Source organism: Ovis aries, chromosome 17 (genome assembly GCF_016772045.2).
Source record: "Ovis aries strain OAR_USU_Benz2616 breed Rambouillet chromosome 17, ARS-UI_Ramb_v3.0, whole genome shotgun sequence".
NCBI lineage: Eukaryota > Metazoa > Chordata > Mammalia > Artiodactyla > Bovidae > Ovis > Ovis aries.
In genome coordinates, this window is record NC_056070.1 from 34,164,053 (window position 1) to 34,180,473 (window position 16,421).

The following is a 16,421-nucleotide window of genomic DNA, read 5'->3' on the forward strand; positions in this document are numbered from 1 at the left end:
GTCTTTCTCTTTCTGACTTACTTCTGACTTACCGTATAATAGGTTCTAGGTTCATACACCTCATTAGAACTGATTCAAAGGCATTCCTTTGTATGGCTGAGTAATATTCCACTGTGTATATGTACCACTATTTCTTTATCCATTCATCTGTCGGTGGATATCTAGGTTGCTTCCATGTTCTAGCTACTGTAAATAGTGCTGCAATGAACAATGGGATACATGTGTCTGTTTCAGTTTTGTTTTCCTCAGGGTATATGTCTAGGAGTGGGATTGCTGGGTCATATGGTGGTTTTATTCCTAGTTTTTAAAGGAATCTCCATACCGTCTTCCATAGTGGCTATACCAATTTACATTCCCACCAGCAGTGCAAGAGCGTTCCCTTTTCTCCACACCCTCTCCAGCATTTTATTGTTTGTAGATTTTTTCATGATGGCCATTCTGACCGGTGTGAGGTCATATCTCATTGTAGTTTTGATTTGCATTTCTCTAATAATGAGCGATGTTGAGCACCTTTTCATGTGTTTGTTAGCCATCTGTATGTCATCTTTGGAGAAATGTCTATTTAGGTCTTTTTCCCACTTTTTGACTGGGTTGTTTGTTTTTCTGGCATTGAGTTATATGAGCTGCTTATATATTTTAGAAATTAATCTTTTGTCAGTTTTCATTTGCTATTATTTTCTCCCATTCTGAGGGTTGCCTTTTCTCCTTGCTGATAGTTTCCTTTGTTATGCAAAACATTTTAAGTTTAATCAGGTCCCACTTATTTACTTTGTTTTTTATTTCCATTACTCTAAGAGGTGGGTCATAGAGGATCTTGCTTTGATTTATAATATCATCCAGTGTTCTGCCTGTTTTCCTCTAAGAGTTATATTGTTTCTGGTCTTATATTTAAGTCTTTAATCCATTTTGAGTTTATCATTGTGTATGGTGTTAGGAAGTATTCTAATTTCATTCTTTCACATGTAGCTGCCCAGTTTTCACAGCACCATTTACTAAAGAGGCTATCTTTGCCCCATTGTATAGTCTTGCCTCCTTTGTCAAAAATAAGGTAGCCATAGGTGTGTGGGTCTATTTGTGGGCTTTCTATCTTGTTCCATTGGTCTATATTTCTGTTTTTGTGCCTGTACCATACTGTCTTGATGACTGTAGCTTTGTAGGATAATCTAAAGTCAGGAAGGTTGATTCCTCCCCTCCATTTTTCTTCCTCAAGACTGCTTTGGCTATTCAGGGTCTTTTGCATTTACATATGAATTGTGAAGTTTTTTGTTCTGGTTCTGTGAAAAATGCCATTGGTAATTTGATAGGGATTGCATTGAATCTGTAGATTGCATTTGGTAGTATAGTCATTTTCACAATATTGATACTTCCTATCCAGGAACATGGAATATCTCTCCATCTGTTTATGTCATCTTTGATTTCTTTCATCAGTGTCTTATAATTTTCTGTATACAGTTCTTTCATCTCTTTAGATAGGTTTATTCCTAGATATTTTATTATTTTGTGGCAGTGGTGAATTGGGTTGATTCCTTAATTTCTCTTTCTGATTTTTCATTGTTAGTATATAGGAATGCAAGTGATTTCTCTGTACTGATTTTCACAACAGTTTTTAATTGGATACTTTGTGAGAAGCAGAGAAGACCTATGGCCTTAAAGAATGCATTGATCCCTAGAGTCCTTTCCAGGCTAAAAAGGCAATGCCCCTATATTTTTAGATCAGGTGAGTAAAGAACCCATGTGATCATGCTGCTGCCAGCTGCCAAGTCACTTCAGTCGTGTCCGACTCTGTGTGACCCCATAGATGGCAGCCCACCAGGCTCCCCCATCCCTGGGATTCTCCAGGCAAGAACACTGAAGTGGGTTGCCATTTCCTTCTCCAAAGCATGAAAGTGAAAAGTGAAAGGGAAGTCATTCAGTCGTGTCTGACTCTTCACGACCCCATGGACCACAGCCTACCAGGCTCCTCTGTCCATGGGATTTTCCAGGCAAGAGTACTGGAGTGGGGTGCCATCGCCTTCTCCGATATGTGATCATACATTTATATACATATGTGATCATATATCCTAAAATTCCCCATACAGCAGAATCAATGACTGAAATAGCAAATTTCAACAGCAGAGCTTGGAAAGTTTAAAATAAAAAAGAGATATGGGACTTCCCTGGTGGCTCAGTGGTAAAGAATCTACCTGCCAATACAGGAGACATGGTTTCAATCCCTGGTCTGGGAAGATCCTACATGCTGTACAACAGCTAAGCCCATGCACTAGAATTATTAAGCCTGTGTTCTAGAGCCTGGGAACCACAACCACTGAGCCCACTTGTCACAGCTACTAAAGTCTCCTTACCCTAGAGCTCATGCTCCACAACAAGAGAAGCCACTACAATGAGAAATGTACACACCACAAAGAAGAGGAGCTCACACTCTCCACAGCTAGAGAAAAACCCAAGCAGCAATGAAGACTCAGCATGGCCAAAAATAAAAATAAATAAAAATTTTAAAAATGAAGTTATTTTAAAAACTCCAAACTCAATTATCAAGAAAAGAAAAGAGGTTGGAAAGCATTATTTCACATTATTAAAATCAGGCCAGTAGAAAATGGATATTAAGATGTTCGAATCAGCTAAGAAAATGAATATTTCCTCTCACACATTTTAGAGTTCTTATTCCAATGCTTCCACTTACTAATTTTGTATCCTAGACCAAGTGTCTGAGTTCTCTGAGCCTCATCAGAAAAGAAATTTTTATGTCTTTATCTCCACAGTGAATTTAACAGTTTCTCTCCCACAAGAACAATGATGAAAATTGTATGAGGTAATGTGTAAAAAAAAAAAGTTCAGTATAATGTTCAGCAAATCTTCAAGACCTATCTAAACACTCGGACTTATCTCCTTCTTTTCCTTCCTTTTAATCCAACCAATAGAAATATTTTCAACTTACTGGTTTAAAAAAATCAGTATAAAATTCCCCTTGGTACTATGGTTATTTAGAAATGCTCAGCTATATAACTATTTTGTTTAGTGTTTCAGGAACACAGTAAAGTTTAAACTTGGTCACAGCTACATGATTATGACTTAATAAGGAAAATGGCACAGAAACATTTTCTATCTATAAAAAGAGGAGCTGCAGTGATTATAAAAGTGATGAGTAGTCGAGAGGATCCAGAAGTATGTTGGTGGTTTGGAGGCCACTGGATTTTACAGAAATTGTCCTGTGTGTCCTAAACTATAATCTGAAAGAGAGAAAGGAAATGATGAAGCAAAGGAAAGAGCTATTCAGAGCAAATATTTGGATTGACAGAGAGTATCATGGTCAAGTGAAATACGGCTTTTAACATGGGCAAACACCCACCCAGGCAGGTGCTCAGGACTTTCAGTCTTCCTAATAATTGCCTATAACTCTCAGTTAGGCTTCCCTGGTGGCTCAATGCAGGATACCAGGGTTCGATCCCTGAAGAATTCCATGGAAAAATGAGCCTGGTGGGCTACAGTCTATGGGGTCGCAAAGACTCAATACCTGAATCAGCTCTAAGCTGAAGGTCATCTATGCTCTAGGCTTTTTTCCTCCCCATTTCTCTCCATTCCATCAAAGTAGGCCTGTCCTACTTTGCAATACTTTTCAGTATTGCATTACCCTCCTCTCTGTTTTTCAAGTAGACTAAGCTCATCTGAAACCACCGTGTTCTTGCCTGGAGAATTTCATGGACACAGGAGCCTGGAGGGCTACAGTCCATGGGGTCACAAAGAGAGGACATGACTGAAGCAACTAACACAAACACACACACAAGCTCATCTGACATAATAATATTTACTCATATGAATGTAGGTATAAAGTACAATATCCACATTATCCCACAAAAGTACTAATCAAATTTGAACATTTTTTATAACTATCCCAGAATCCCCTAGTCAAAATAAACACAACCTGTAAAGAAAAAATAAAAATTGAAAGCAACTGTTGCCCATCCCAAAGAATGAGCTAACCCATACTTGAGATAAATGGTAAATATGGTAAAATAATTTTAAACATTATAAATTGCGTTACAGCATAATCTAAAGTTATATAAATATTTACTTAAATGACAAAATATTTAGCTGTAAAATAATCTTACCTTTGGAGATATTTTATAATTTACAATATGAATGATTTTAATCTCAGATGGTATAAAACAAATAAAATAATATTTTCTCTTGAGTGCTTAGACTGTTTCAGAAACGAAGATAGGAGTTAATTTCTATGCAGAAACATCATGTTTGAAACTACAACCATTATCACAAAACACCATTATCTCAAAGCAACATGCATTTAATTAGCTCAGTTATTTCTTATCCAAGAAAACCAAGGATTTTGTAGTCTATTAGGCACCAAAATGTGAAAGATTATCATTGCAAAAAATAAATGTGTGGATTTTTTTTTCTCTTTGAAAATGTTCTTCTGTTAGGAAGTACAATCTTACTTTTAAACGATGCACTAAATTTAGTAGTTTTGTTATACACATCTAGCTGCTGCTGCTGCTAAGTTGCTTCAGTCGTGTCCGACTCTGTGTGACCCCATACACGGCAGCCCACCAGGCTCCCCCATCCCTGGGATTCTCCAGGCAAGAACACTGGAGTGGGTTGCCATTTCCTTCTCCAATGCATGAAAGTGAACAGTGAAAGTGAAGTCGCTCAGTCCTGTCCTACTCTTAGTGACCCCATGGACTGCAGCTCACCAGGCTCCTCCATCCATGGGATTTTCCAGGCAAGAGTACTAGAGTGGGGTGCCATTGCCTTCTCCGACACATCTAGCAGGTTTTAGTAAACCAAGTTTTTAAATGACTGCTACATATTCTCATGTCAGTAAGCAACCACAGGGACTTCCCTGGTGGTCCAGTGGTTAGGACTTTACCTTCCAGTGCAGGAGGTGCAGGTTCTACCCTGGTTGGGAAGCTAAGATCCCACATCCCTTGCAGTGGGAAATCCAAAACAGAAAACAGAACCAATATTATAACAAATTCAATAAAGACTTTTAAAATGGTCAAAATAAAAACTATTTTTTAAAAAATAATAACACATAGAAAGTAAATTCAAACCATAAGAGAATCACAGTGTCCTCTGGGCAGTAACAGTGTTTGCTTTATAGTTAACATCTGAATACTCCCAAGGTTTCATAGAACCATATATTCAGTTTACATCCCAGATGTACCAAGCGTAAGTCAGAGAGCTCTGATAAAGAGGTATGAAGACATGACAGAAGCCATCTCCTGATGCCACTGCTAATTTATAATCATCATCTTCTTGCTTTTGAAAGACAGAGATGAGGAGACCCTTATCTTGAACAATTATCATCAGTCTCTGATCAATATCACCTATTTAATATATTTCAGGAAATTATAACCTTGCTGCGTGAATATTAAGCCATTGTGACCCAACATATTCTACTGGAAAGGGTTGTTTTTTTTTAATAAGGCCATTTACCCTGGTCAGATTTTAAATCCTGCAGCTCTGAATGCAAACCACAAATTTTGAAATCAGGAATAAAAAGTGTTGGTGATGGACCCACTGTGTATCAAAAGTCTAGCATGTATGTGTACTCTCTGATACAGAAAAACTACTTCTGAAAATATTAGGGAAATAATTACATATAAATGTGCAATTTATGGATCTTCATTACAGAATATTGCTGCTGCTGCTGCTAAGTCACTTCAGTCGTGTCCGACTCTGTGCGACCCCATAGACGGCAGCCCACCAAGCTCCGCCGTCCCTGGGATTCTCCAGGCAAGAACACTGGAATGGGTCGCCATTTCCTTCTCCAATGCATGAAAGTGAAAAGTGAAAGTGAAGTCGCTCAGTCGTGTCTAACTCAGAGACCCCATGGACTGCAGCCCTCCAGGCTCCTTCCCCCATGGGATTTTCCAGGCAAGAGTACTGGAGTGGGTTGCCATTACCTTCTCCTACAGAATATTTACAACAACAAAAAAGAAGTTCTCAAAGTGTTCAAAAATTGACAATAAGTAAAATGTCCACAATATAAAATGAATGAAACAGACTATTTTGCCATTCTGATAAAAGTGTTATTCTAAATATACTTACCCACATAAAAAATGCTCATGTAAGTAGTTACATGAAAAAATGAAGTGTAAAATAGTAGGTTAAATCTGATTCCATTTTTATTACAAAGAAAAATACATAAAAATATATATATTAGTGGTTTTCTCTAGGAGATTGGACCTAGTTTTATCATTGAATTTAGTTTTCTCATTTTCCTTATATAGATCTTCTAGTTTTATTCAATTAGTGGGTATTACTTATATAATGAAAAGTTTCAAATTAGTACTAATAAAAAATGAAAAATCAAAGTGCAAAGTAGAGAAGTTTTTCTCTTGTCCTCTCTCCCATAGCTAAAAATATACAACACAGAGAAAACCAGATTAAACACATTAGGATTAAAACAATCAACAATAAGCACTAAACTAAAACAAGTAAAATTCAACTGCATTTGATCTGCTTAAAACAGTATAAATATTCATGTCATATCATGAAAAAAATTACCAGATTTAAAGGAAAGATAAGTATGTTTATATTAACTTTTCCCCAATGTTTGAGTGATCTTGGGCAGTCAAACTTACAGTTATCATACCCATAGGATAAGATGGGAGGAGTAGATGATTTCTGAAAGAGCTTCAGATCTAATATTCTATCAACCACTAGAAAGTCCTCTTATCCTTGAATACGCCCTTGTGTTCTTCAGTCATAGAAGGTCCCACACCAGTTTTAACAACTGTGCACAAGATCCTCTGAGCAAGGAGTGTGTCTTGCATAAATATTTACACTTTAAATAAGTCTCCTTCACATAATAACAGTTCAACAAATATTTGATAATAAATCATTCTTCTTGGTATACTGACATGTTCATGACCTCAAGAAACCTGTCCCAAGATATTTACAAAAAAATTGATTGACCTCTCTTCCCAAATAGCAATGGGTAATCTGGTCTAAAATCCAATAATAGTGTAAAAGCTAATTACAATAAGACATAGTACATAGGGTCTGAGTAAGCTGTTTTAATCCAGTTCTCATCATGAGAGAACATGGCCCCCCAAAGTCACTGAACACCATTGTTCTTATGCTCTGTTAAAGCTCTGAGACATCTTCCACAGTGGCTGCGTTTGATCCATCTTTCTGGTTTTGCCTTCCCTTTGCTCTTCAGAAGAGCGTGAAATTGTTTTGGTAATTTCATCGGCTTCAGAAGAAGCTAGCCTAAGAATGCTGGTTAAAATGTTCAGTGAGCACATCTGCCAGCATGTTCGACGTGAGAAACAAAAGACAAAGGCTGCAACCGTAGCTTTAGGAACCAGCAAACAGAATGGGTAGCTAGAGCAACCCACAGTCAGGAAATCAACCAAGCTAGGGCACGGATGCTAGGGATAGAGTCTTACAGCGAACAACTCTTCAGCTGGGCAGGGACAGGGCAAAGTCAGAATGGAGGGGAAGAATGGAAAATGAAGTGCCATCACCTAAGTAAACTGAGGCAAAACATATTTCTGTCATTCTTGCTTCTATAAATCATATTTTTTTATTTTTTTGATGGGTAAATGGAAAACACGACATAATTTAATAAAAATTAACCAAAACTTTCAAGACATAGTGTGGTCATCATTTTGCAATATATACAGATATTATTTTGGTATACAACTGAAACTGACATCGTCATATGTAAATTAGACCTCAATAAAAACAAGAGCTTTCAAGTTTCTAGTTACCATGGCATATTCAATGCACTGTAAAATATTTAGCAAAACTAAAGATACTTGCATTACCAGCATTATATTTACTTTTGTAAATAAGAATCAGGAAAGAGATCACTATTAAAAAAATGCAGTAAATTATTTTAAGTAGAAAGATACACTAACAAAGGAAAAAAAAGTCTATGGAGGCAACTGTTTTCTGAGACTTTTTAATGTAAAAATCATAGGTTCAGCTCCGGGGTCCCTTCAGTACTCCCTACTATATAATAATGGACTTTGGTTTGCAAACCTTTTGGGTTTCTACCATTCTACAATCAGTTACATGAGTCAAATCCGCAGTGTCCAAAAAGGGCCTGTTTAATTCTTAACTATATATAAAGACTCTAAATATTTTACATGTGTATGTACAAGATACAATTTTTTCTTTTAGGAATATATTATCATTCATAAATTCAAGTAAATGCTTATAATTGTATCAAAAAATACAAAGCAATACCTGCAACAAAAGCCTCTTTTTGAGAAATAACCTATTTTGATTTCACTAGGTTGCATATCAGTTCAGTTCAGTTCAGTCGCTCAGTCATGTCCGACTCTTTGCGACCCCATGAATCGCAGCACATCAGGCCTCCCTGTCCATGACCAACTCCCGGAGTTCACTCAGATTCAAGTCCATCGAGTCAGTGATGCCATCCAGCCATCTCATCCTCTGTCGTCCCCTTCTCCTCCTGCCCCCAATCCCTCCCAGCATCAGAGTCTTTTCCAATGAGTCAACTCTTCGCATGAGGTGGCCAAAGTACTGGAGTTTCAGCTTTAGCATCATTCCTTCCAAAGAAATCCCAGGGCTGATCTCCTTCAGACTGGACTGGTTGGATCTCCTTGCAGTCCAAGGGACTCTCAAGTCTTCTCTAACACCACAGTTCAAAAGCATCAATTCTTCGGCACTCAGCCTTCTTCACAGTCCAACTCTCACATCCATACATGACTACTGGAAAAACCATAGCCTTGACTACATGGACCTTAGTCGGCAAAGCAATGTCTCTGCTTTTGAATATGCTATCTAGGTTGGTCATAACTTTGCTTCCAAGAAGTAAGTGTCTTTTAATTTCATGGCTGCAATCACCATCTGCAGTGATTTTGGAGCCCAAAACAGTAAAGTCTGACACTGTTTCCACTGTTTCCCCATCTATTTCCCATGAAGTGATGGGACCAGATGCCATGATCTTCGTTTTCTGAATGTTGAGCTTTTTCACTCTCCTCTTTCACTTTCATCAAGAGGCTTTTTAGCTCCTCTTCACTTTCTGCCATAAGGGTGGTGTCATCTGCATATCTGAGGTTATTGATATTTCTCCCAGCAACCTTGGTTCCAGTTTGTGCTTCTTCCAGCCCAGCGTTTCTCATGATGTACTCTGCATAGAAGTTAAATAAGCAGGGTGACAATATACAGCCTTGACGTACTCCTTTTCCTATTTGGAACCAGTCTGTTGTTCCATGTCCAGTTCTAACTGTTGCTTCCTGACCTGCATACAGATTTCTCAAGAGGCAGGTCAGGTGGTCTGGTATTCCCATCTCTGTCAGAATTTTCTACAGTTTCTTGTGATCCACACAGTCAAAGGCTTTGGCATAGTCAATAAAGCAGAAATAGATGTTTTTCTGGAACTCTCTTGCTTTTCCATGATCCAGCGGATGTTGGCAATTTGATCTCCGGTGTCTCTGCCTTTTCTAAAACCAGCTTGAACAACAGAAAGTTCACGGTTCACATATTGCTGAAGCCTGGCTTGGAGATAGATGTGTCTATTAAATGGCATACATGAAAATATAAAATGTCATGAAGTAAAACAGATGTTAAGTAATCAATCAACTTTAAAAATATATCTCAGCCAAGATGCATGAAATTTGGAGAATACCACTGATCCATGATAGTCTTCTTAAGATGTTGCCTCTTAAGTCAACATCCCATTCACTCCCTGGATTTTTTTCCCTTCTCTAAGCTCCTTCAAATTTTTATCTTCATCTTCACTCTTCGTGTTCTAACTATGGTCACTGTTAAGTACTGTGGGGTGAATTTTCCAGCTAGAGTGTAAACTCCATGAGGAAAAGGTGCGCCGTTAAAAAATATCTGTAAACTCCAGCCACATTGCTTACCATACTGGAAACAGTACATGATGTTTTGGAGATGAATTCATACCTTCTTTTCTCCTAGGTAGCTCTGGAGCCAGAAGTGTGAGAACCTTTAAAGCTTTAATTTATTTTGATTTTCTCCCCAAATGAAATATAGTGGAGATCTCAAAAGCCAGGGTTGGACTCCAAACAGAGCATAAAAGGTGTACAACTTCTCACTTAGTGATCAGGAGAGGAGCTGCTTTCCTGACCCCTTGTAATCCTCAGCCATCTCTAGACATATCTTGTGACTAAAGTACACTTTATCATTCAAATAAATTCTATCACTGAGAAACATGGACGGCAGCAGTGACCAATCAGCCAGAGGTGATGAGAGGTTGGGAGTAAAACACAACGATGAAACAGGACTTGAGTTTTCACCTGGAATGAGGCTTGACCCACTAAGAGGCAAGAGCCAAGTTGGTTCCTGAATTAGAAGTCAGTGGGTTAGGGTTAGCCATCTAGGTTCGATACAGGATACAGGATGCTTGGGGCTGGTGCACTGGGATGACCCAGAGAGATGATATGGGCAGGGTGGTGGGAGGAGGGTTCAGGATTGGGAACTCATGTACACCTGTGGCGGATTCATGCCAATGTATGGCAAAACCAATACAGTATTGTAAAGTAAAAAAAAATAAAGAAATAAAAAATAAAGAAAAACAACCACCAAAAAATATGTCATTGGGCCACAGAAGAAGGAATACTGCATTGGGTGTCAGAGGCCTTGATGCCAGATCTCAGCTGCCACTGGGTAATTCTTAACAGGGGGAACACCACTTAATATTCCTGGCCTCAGGATATTTTAAGTTTTCTTATAAATTGAAGAGGTTAAACTCTATATGCTCTGATGTTTCTATAAACTATTAAATTCTATGATTACAAATCAAACATATTTTAAGCCTCTCAGTAACTGTGCAAACCTGAACAGTATTTTCAGAAGTTTTTAAAAGCATAGTGTCTGAAACAGATGATAATAATAACTAATTTATTCAACACATTTGTGAGATGGTATGGGCTGCTGTCCTAGACCATGAGGATACAGAGGAGAGCAAAACATACCTGGTTCCATGGAGCTTATGTTCTAGTTCTGCTGCTGCTGCCGCTAAGTCGCTGCAGTCATGTCCGACTCTGTGCGACCCCATAGACGGCAGCCCATGAGGCCCCCCGTCCCTGGGATTCTCCAGGCAAGAACACTGGAGTGGGTTGCCATTTCCTTCTCCAATGCATGAACATGAAAAGTGAATGTGAAGTCGTTCAGTTATGTCCAACTGTTAGCGACCCCACGGACTGCAGCCCACCAGGCTCCTCCGTCCACAGGATTTTCCAGGCAAGAGTGCTGGAGTGGGGTGCCATTGCCTTCTCCGATGTTCTAGTTCAGGGAGCCAATATTTCATAATCCAGTGCATTTTATTGTGGTGAGAACCCTGGAGAAAAATAATGCAAAGATGGTGATAGAAAGTGTCAAAAGGCATTAACTGTATACAACCAAATATTTACTACACATTTTACATGTATCCTCTCATTACATCTTAATAACAATCCTACAAGATAACTGCTATTTCCCTGTGCTCTATTGCACAGATGGGGGGAGAAAAGGGTACAGAGACATCAACTATATTTCCCAAGGTCACAGAAAAAGTAAGTAATGCAAGTCCACAGCTTGGGTTCTAACCATTATGTAGTTCTGTCCTCTGCTAGATGATATCATAGTACAAGTCTTTTAAAAGTTCATTAACCAAACTAAGCTTCCATGGTGGCTCAGTGGTAACGAATCCACCTGCCAATGCACAAGACATGGATTCTATCACTGGGTTTGGGAAGATTCCCTGGAAGAGGAAATGGCAACCCACTCCAGTATCCTTGCCTGGGAAATCCCATGGATAGAGAAGCCTGATGGGCTACAGTCCATGGGGTCTCAAAGAGTCATACACGACTGAGTGAGCAAGCAACAGTAACAACAAAACAAAGCACACATTCTGTACATTTAGAAAACTCTTTTTTCAGCTATGCTTATCACCTAAAAACTATGAAAGGGTGTCAAAATTTTTTACACCCGTGGCTGATTCATGTCAATGTATGGCAAAACCAATACAGTATAAAAATAAATAAATAAATAAAATTTTTTAAAAAAGAAGGCATCCTGATATGTGATTGGGCTTCATTTACTGCATCTTGGGCAATAAGCTTCAAAAGCAGCATGCAACATTCATAATTAAAAGATCAAAATTGAAAAAATCATGACCGAGTCTTCATACCGTGGTCCTCAACCTTCAACCTGCTATGCTAGTGAAGCATCCTAAATGAACAGGCATGAGAATGCCAATATTATCTTTGTCCCTCAAGCTTGTTCAAGAAGGAACAAGGAGTCACATTTCCATGGAACATAACACCAGAGGCTGCAACAGAATCAGATTTCCCATAAAGCAAACACACATGAGGGTCATACAGAGCAGTGGTTAAGTTTGTGGGTTCTGTACTCAAACAAACCTGGCTGCAAACTCACTCTTTCACCAGCTCTATTTTCTTAGGCAAGCCTACTAACATTCATGAACCCTAGTTTCCTTATCTTTAGGAGAGGAATAATAATATCAACACAATATGCTTTTGTGAGAATTAAAAGAGTTAACATATGTTAAAGACTGAACCCAATACTGGCACATAGGAAATCTGCAGTAAATATTACCTACTGTTATTATTATGAATAAATGTACCAACTTGGGCAAATGGATATACATTTCTGGAGGAGTAAAAGGTTTGACATCTAATAGGATATTTAATGTCATTTTTCAAAGAACTCTGCACATGAATGTTGAAGGAACTCCCCACTGTCCCTTCCCAAATTGCTGCCTCAGGAATATATTTAGGCACTAATAGTTAACAGGGCTTCCCTCATAGCTCAGTTGGTAAAGAATCTGCCTGCAATGCAGGAGACCCCAGTTTGATTCCTGGGTCAGGAAGATCCGCTGGAGAAGGGATAGGCTACCCACTCCAGTATTCTTGGGCTTCCTTTGTGGGTCAGCTGGTAAAGAATCTGCCTGCAATGCAGGAGACCTAGGTTCAATCCCTGGGTTGGAAAGATCTCCCGGAGAATGGAAAGGCTATGCACTCCAGTATTCTGGCCTGGAGAATTCCATGGACTATGCAGTCCACGGGGTCACAAAGAGTCACACACCACTGAGCAACTTTCACTTTCACTTTCAATAGTTAACAGTGGGCTTCCCTGGTGGCTCAGACAGTAAAGATTCTGCCTACAATGCGGGAGACCTGGGTTCGATCCCTGGGTTGGGAAGATCCCCTGAAGGAACGCATAGCAACCCACTCCAGTATTCTTACCTGGAGAATCCCCATGGACAAAGGAGCCTGGTGGGCGACAGTCCATGGGGTCACAAAGAGTCGGACACGACTGAGCGAGTGAGCACAGCACGCAGTTAACAGTAGCAGCATTTCCAAAGAGAAAAGGGCAATGACATAACTCTGACTTGTTTCTGTACATTTATATAAATAACTAGTTGGTGGCTTACAAGAAGAAAGAATGGAGATGACTCCAGCCGTGTGTAAAAATAGCCAGAGACACTCAGCCCCCTCAGTCAATGCACAATAGCCACAGACGATCTGTTCATTTCCTCTCTGTGTTTGGATGACCTGAAGGCACTTCCCAGCAAGTAAATTCATGACACTAAAGCAACGTTCATTCCCAGTTTACACAGATTTCATCCCACCATATCAACAGCCCACATAGGCAAAGAAAGGGCTTTCTAACACGTTGTTTCCATGGTGTTTATGTGTTTCTACCCTAAACAGACAGATGCAGATGAAGCAATGCATGTCAATCCCATTATGAGGCTGTGAAATGGGCAGAAGTTTTGCTCCACACTCATGCAATCACACACACTGTGAACATCCTGTTTATTTGGCTCGCCTTCCGATGATTGGCTGTGGTGTATCAGCACATTACTGACAGCTGGGAATTTCTCCAGTGGAACATGCCTTTCCTATGACAAACATCCAAATAGCAATGGGAACACGTGTCTGCCCACTGTGTCCATACGAAGCAGCACAGTTTCCCCAAAAGTAGAGCACATTGGGCGCCTGTATTTGGTTGGAACGGCACCGAGGGGGCCCCGGTGACCCTTACAGGCCATATGAGATAATACATTCTTGGACCCCTATTTCCGGACTGCTCTGGGCAAGGTCAGGATGGCAAAGATCCCACTTCCACAATATCAGATGTTACGGTAATTCCTTGGAGCTAATGTGTAAGAGCAAAGGAATGCCTTCAAACCTCATCTAGGCCCTGTGGAATCTGTTGAAAATGCATGACAGCTGTGGGCTTTGGCGAGGCTGTCTGTGAATGTATGAGATTTGGAAACAATTCAAAGCTAGAAATAACTGCACAACTCCTAACCCGGTACTGCGTCTTGCTCTCTCCCTCTCTCTTCCCATCACTCATTTCACACGCGCTGTAGCTGGGTCACCATCTCGTCCTCATGACTTTCAGGCATTCTCCACTGCTGGGAACAGTGGGTCACATCCTCCCCAAACACAGATGTGAAAAGAAGAAAGAAACAAGGGGTGGGGGTCAGAGTACCAGAATGATTTTAATAAGGCACAAGAACAGGATATTGAGAAAGAGCCTTTTTTTTTTTAAGTATCCAATTGGGAGTTGAGAAGCAGCAGCAAACTTGCACACTTGTTTAAAAGCCCATCTGCAGTGCAAATCATCATCAAGTTTTCCAGTGATTTATAGAAGCACTCATTTTCCTAAACCTGCATTATTTTTCAAGGCTGTGACTATTTACACTTGGCTCTTCCAAGTCTTCAATATATTCTCTGCCCTTCACCATTTACTCTCTCACAGCAAGAGTTTGCATGTAATACAGTTGAAAAGGACCTAAGAGAAACCAGTTATGCTCAAAGACTCTCTTTTCTTAAATCAAATGCTCAGTTCAGTCGCTTAGTCGTGTCCAACTCCTTGCAAACCCATGGACTGCAGCACGCCAGGCCTCCCTATCCATCACCAACTCCCGGAGTTTACTCAAACTAAATCAAATGATTGTTATTCAACTGCCTTACAGATTTCAACCTCAAAATTCCTCCTCTTGTCATTTTGACTTGTGTCATCTTAAGATGCAAAGACCTTCTACAACCTGACTCATAAACAGCAGGACATCCTAGGAAACCCTGGCTCTCCTCCCGTGTCTTCAGCTACTGCTACGGACAGCCCAGTTCCCCCTCAGTATCTGTGTGTCTATGTGTGTGTGTCTGTGTGTTGAGGTGAGGGGTGGGGGGGGGGTGGGGAACTGGTTCCAGGAATTCAGTGGATTGAAAAAAAAAAAAGACCAAGGATGCTCAAGCCCTTTACATAAAATGGTCTAGTAGAGCGGATATCTGAATCCACAGGCTCCGGTCGGTTGACTTTGCAGATGCGGAAATTGCGGTTCCAGAGGGTTGACTGTATGTTTAAAATATGACCTCTTGGCACAATCAGGTTATTCTCACACAGCTTTTCCTCTCTAGTTAACCCCCAGCTTTGACACACATGGTCGCTGTGTGTCAGTCATTAACAACACAGACTCTTAACTCTTAGCCCAAAACAAACCACACATTACCATTATCCAAAGTTCGGCCAAGGTAACTGGCCAAGATGGAGGCTTTAAAAGTAAGGAATTATTTCTCCAGTGAATATTATCCCGTCGATATCCTAAAATGAAACAAAACCACATATATCATATTTAAAAATAACTTAGGGCCTGGAAAACAATGTAAAGGGGGGAAAAAACATTCCTCCTGAGAACTTGCTGGATGCTGCCAACCACCTCCTTGGCCAGCTGGATCTGTGTGAGTGTTCAGAAGCAGAGAAAAAAATCACTCTGGCCAACCATGCACTAAAACTGATTACACCTAACTTGGAGAATAGATTCCCAAAGAAACTCACTCGGGGGCACAGATGCTTGCTTGGGGGCATTTACTCTTAAATTAGGATCAATTCTAACAAGCTGTGTTACTTGGATTCCCAGGCCACAATGGATTAGAAACAGTACATTAAAGAAAGACAGCGTGCTGGTAAAGGAAAGTATGTGGGGAACTACCAGTAGCATAGCTGCCCAGCTGTACGGCAAGAGAAGAGAGCCGCAGGTCAGCAGTGTGATTGTCTGGGCATTCAGGGAAAAAAGCCCCAGAACATCACATTACCGCACAGAACAATAATGGACATGCATAACAGCAACTCTGAGTCATCAAGGAAAAGATACAGGCTATATAAGAATTCATGGAAGGGCATATATTAATACATTCACAGCGTAGTCACATCCAGCACAGTGTTCTGTGATGACCTAGACGAGTGGGGTGGGGAGTGAGGGGAGGCCCAAGAGGGAGTGGATATATGCATACATATAACTGATGCATGTCACTGTACAGTAGGAACCAATACAACATTGTAAAGCAACTATACTCCAATTTAAAACATACACACCTATTAACAAAAAAAGAAATAGTGGTCCTTCCAGAGTTGACTTCTTTTATGTCCAAAATAAATAAATGTGG

General features: G+C 39.9%; 1 long non-coding RNA gene across 1 annotated transcript in view; it reads right to left on the bottom strand.

Moving 5' to 3' along the window:
* Positions 1 to 7,533: 7,533 nt before the first annotated feature.
* Positions 7,534 to 16,421, bottom strand: part of LOC121816923 (uncharacterized) — a 259,574-nt gene continuing 250,686 nt past the window's right edge. Inside the window, exons 5-7 of the long non-coding RNA XR_009597002.1 lie at positions 15,488 to 15,579; positions 10,938 to 11,302; positions 7,534 to 9,512 (exon numbers count right to left, since the gene is read on the bottom strand). This is a non-coding gene — a long non-coding RNA (uncharacterized LOC121816923). The remainder of the gene's footprint in view (positions 9,513 to 10,937; positions 11,303 to 15,487; positions 15,580 to 16,421) is intronic.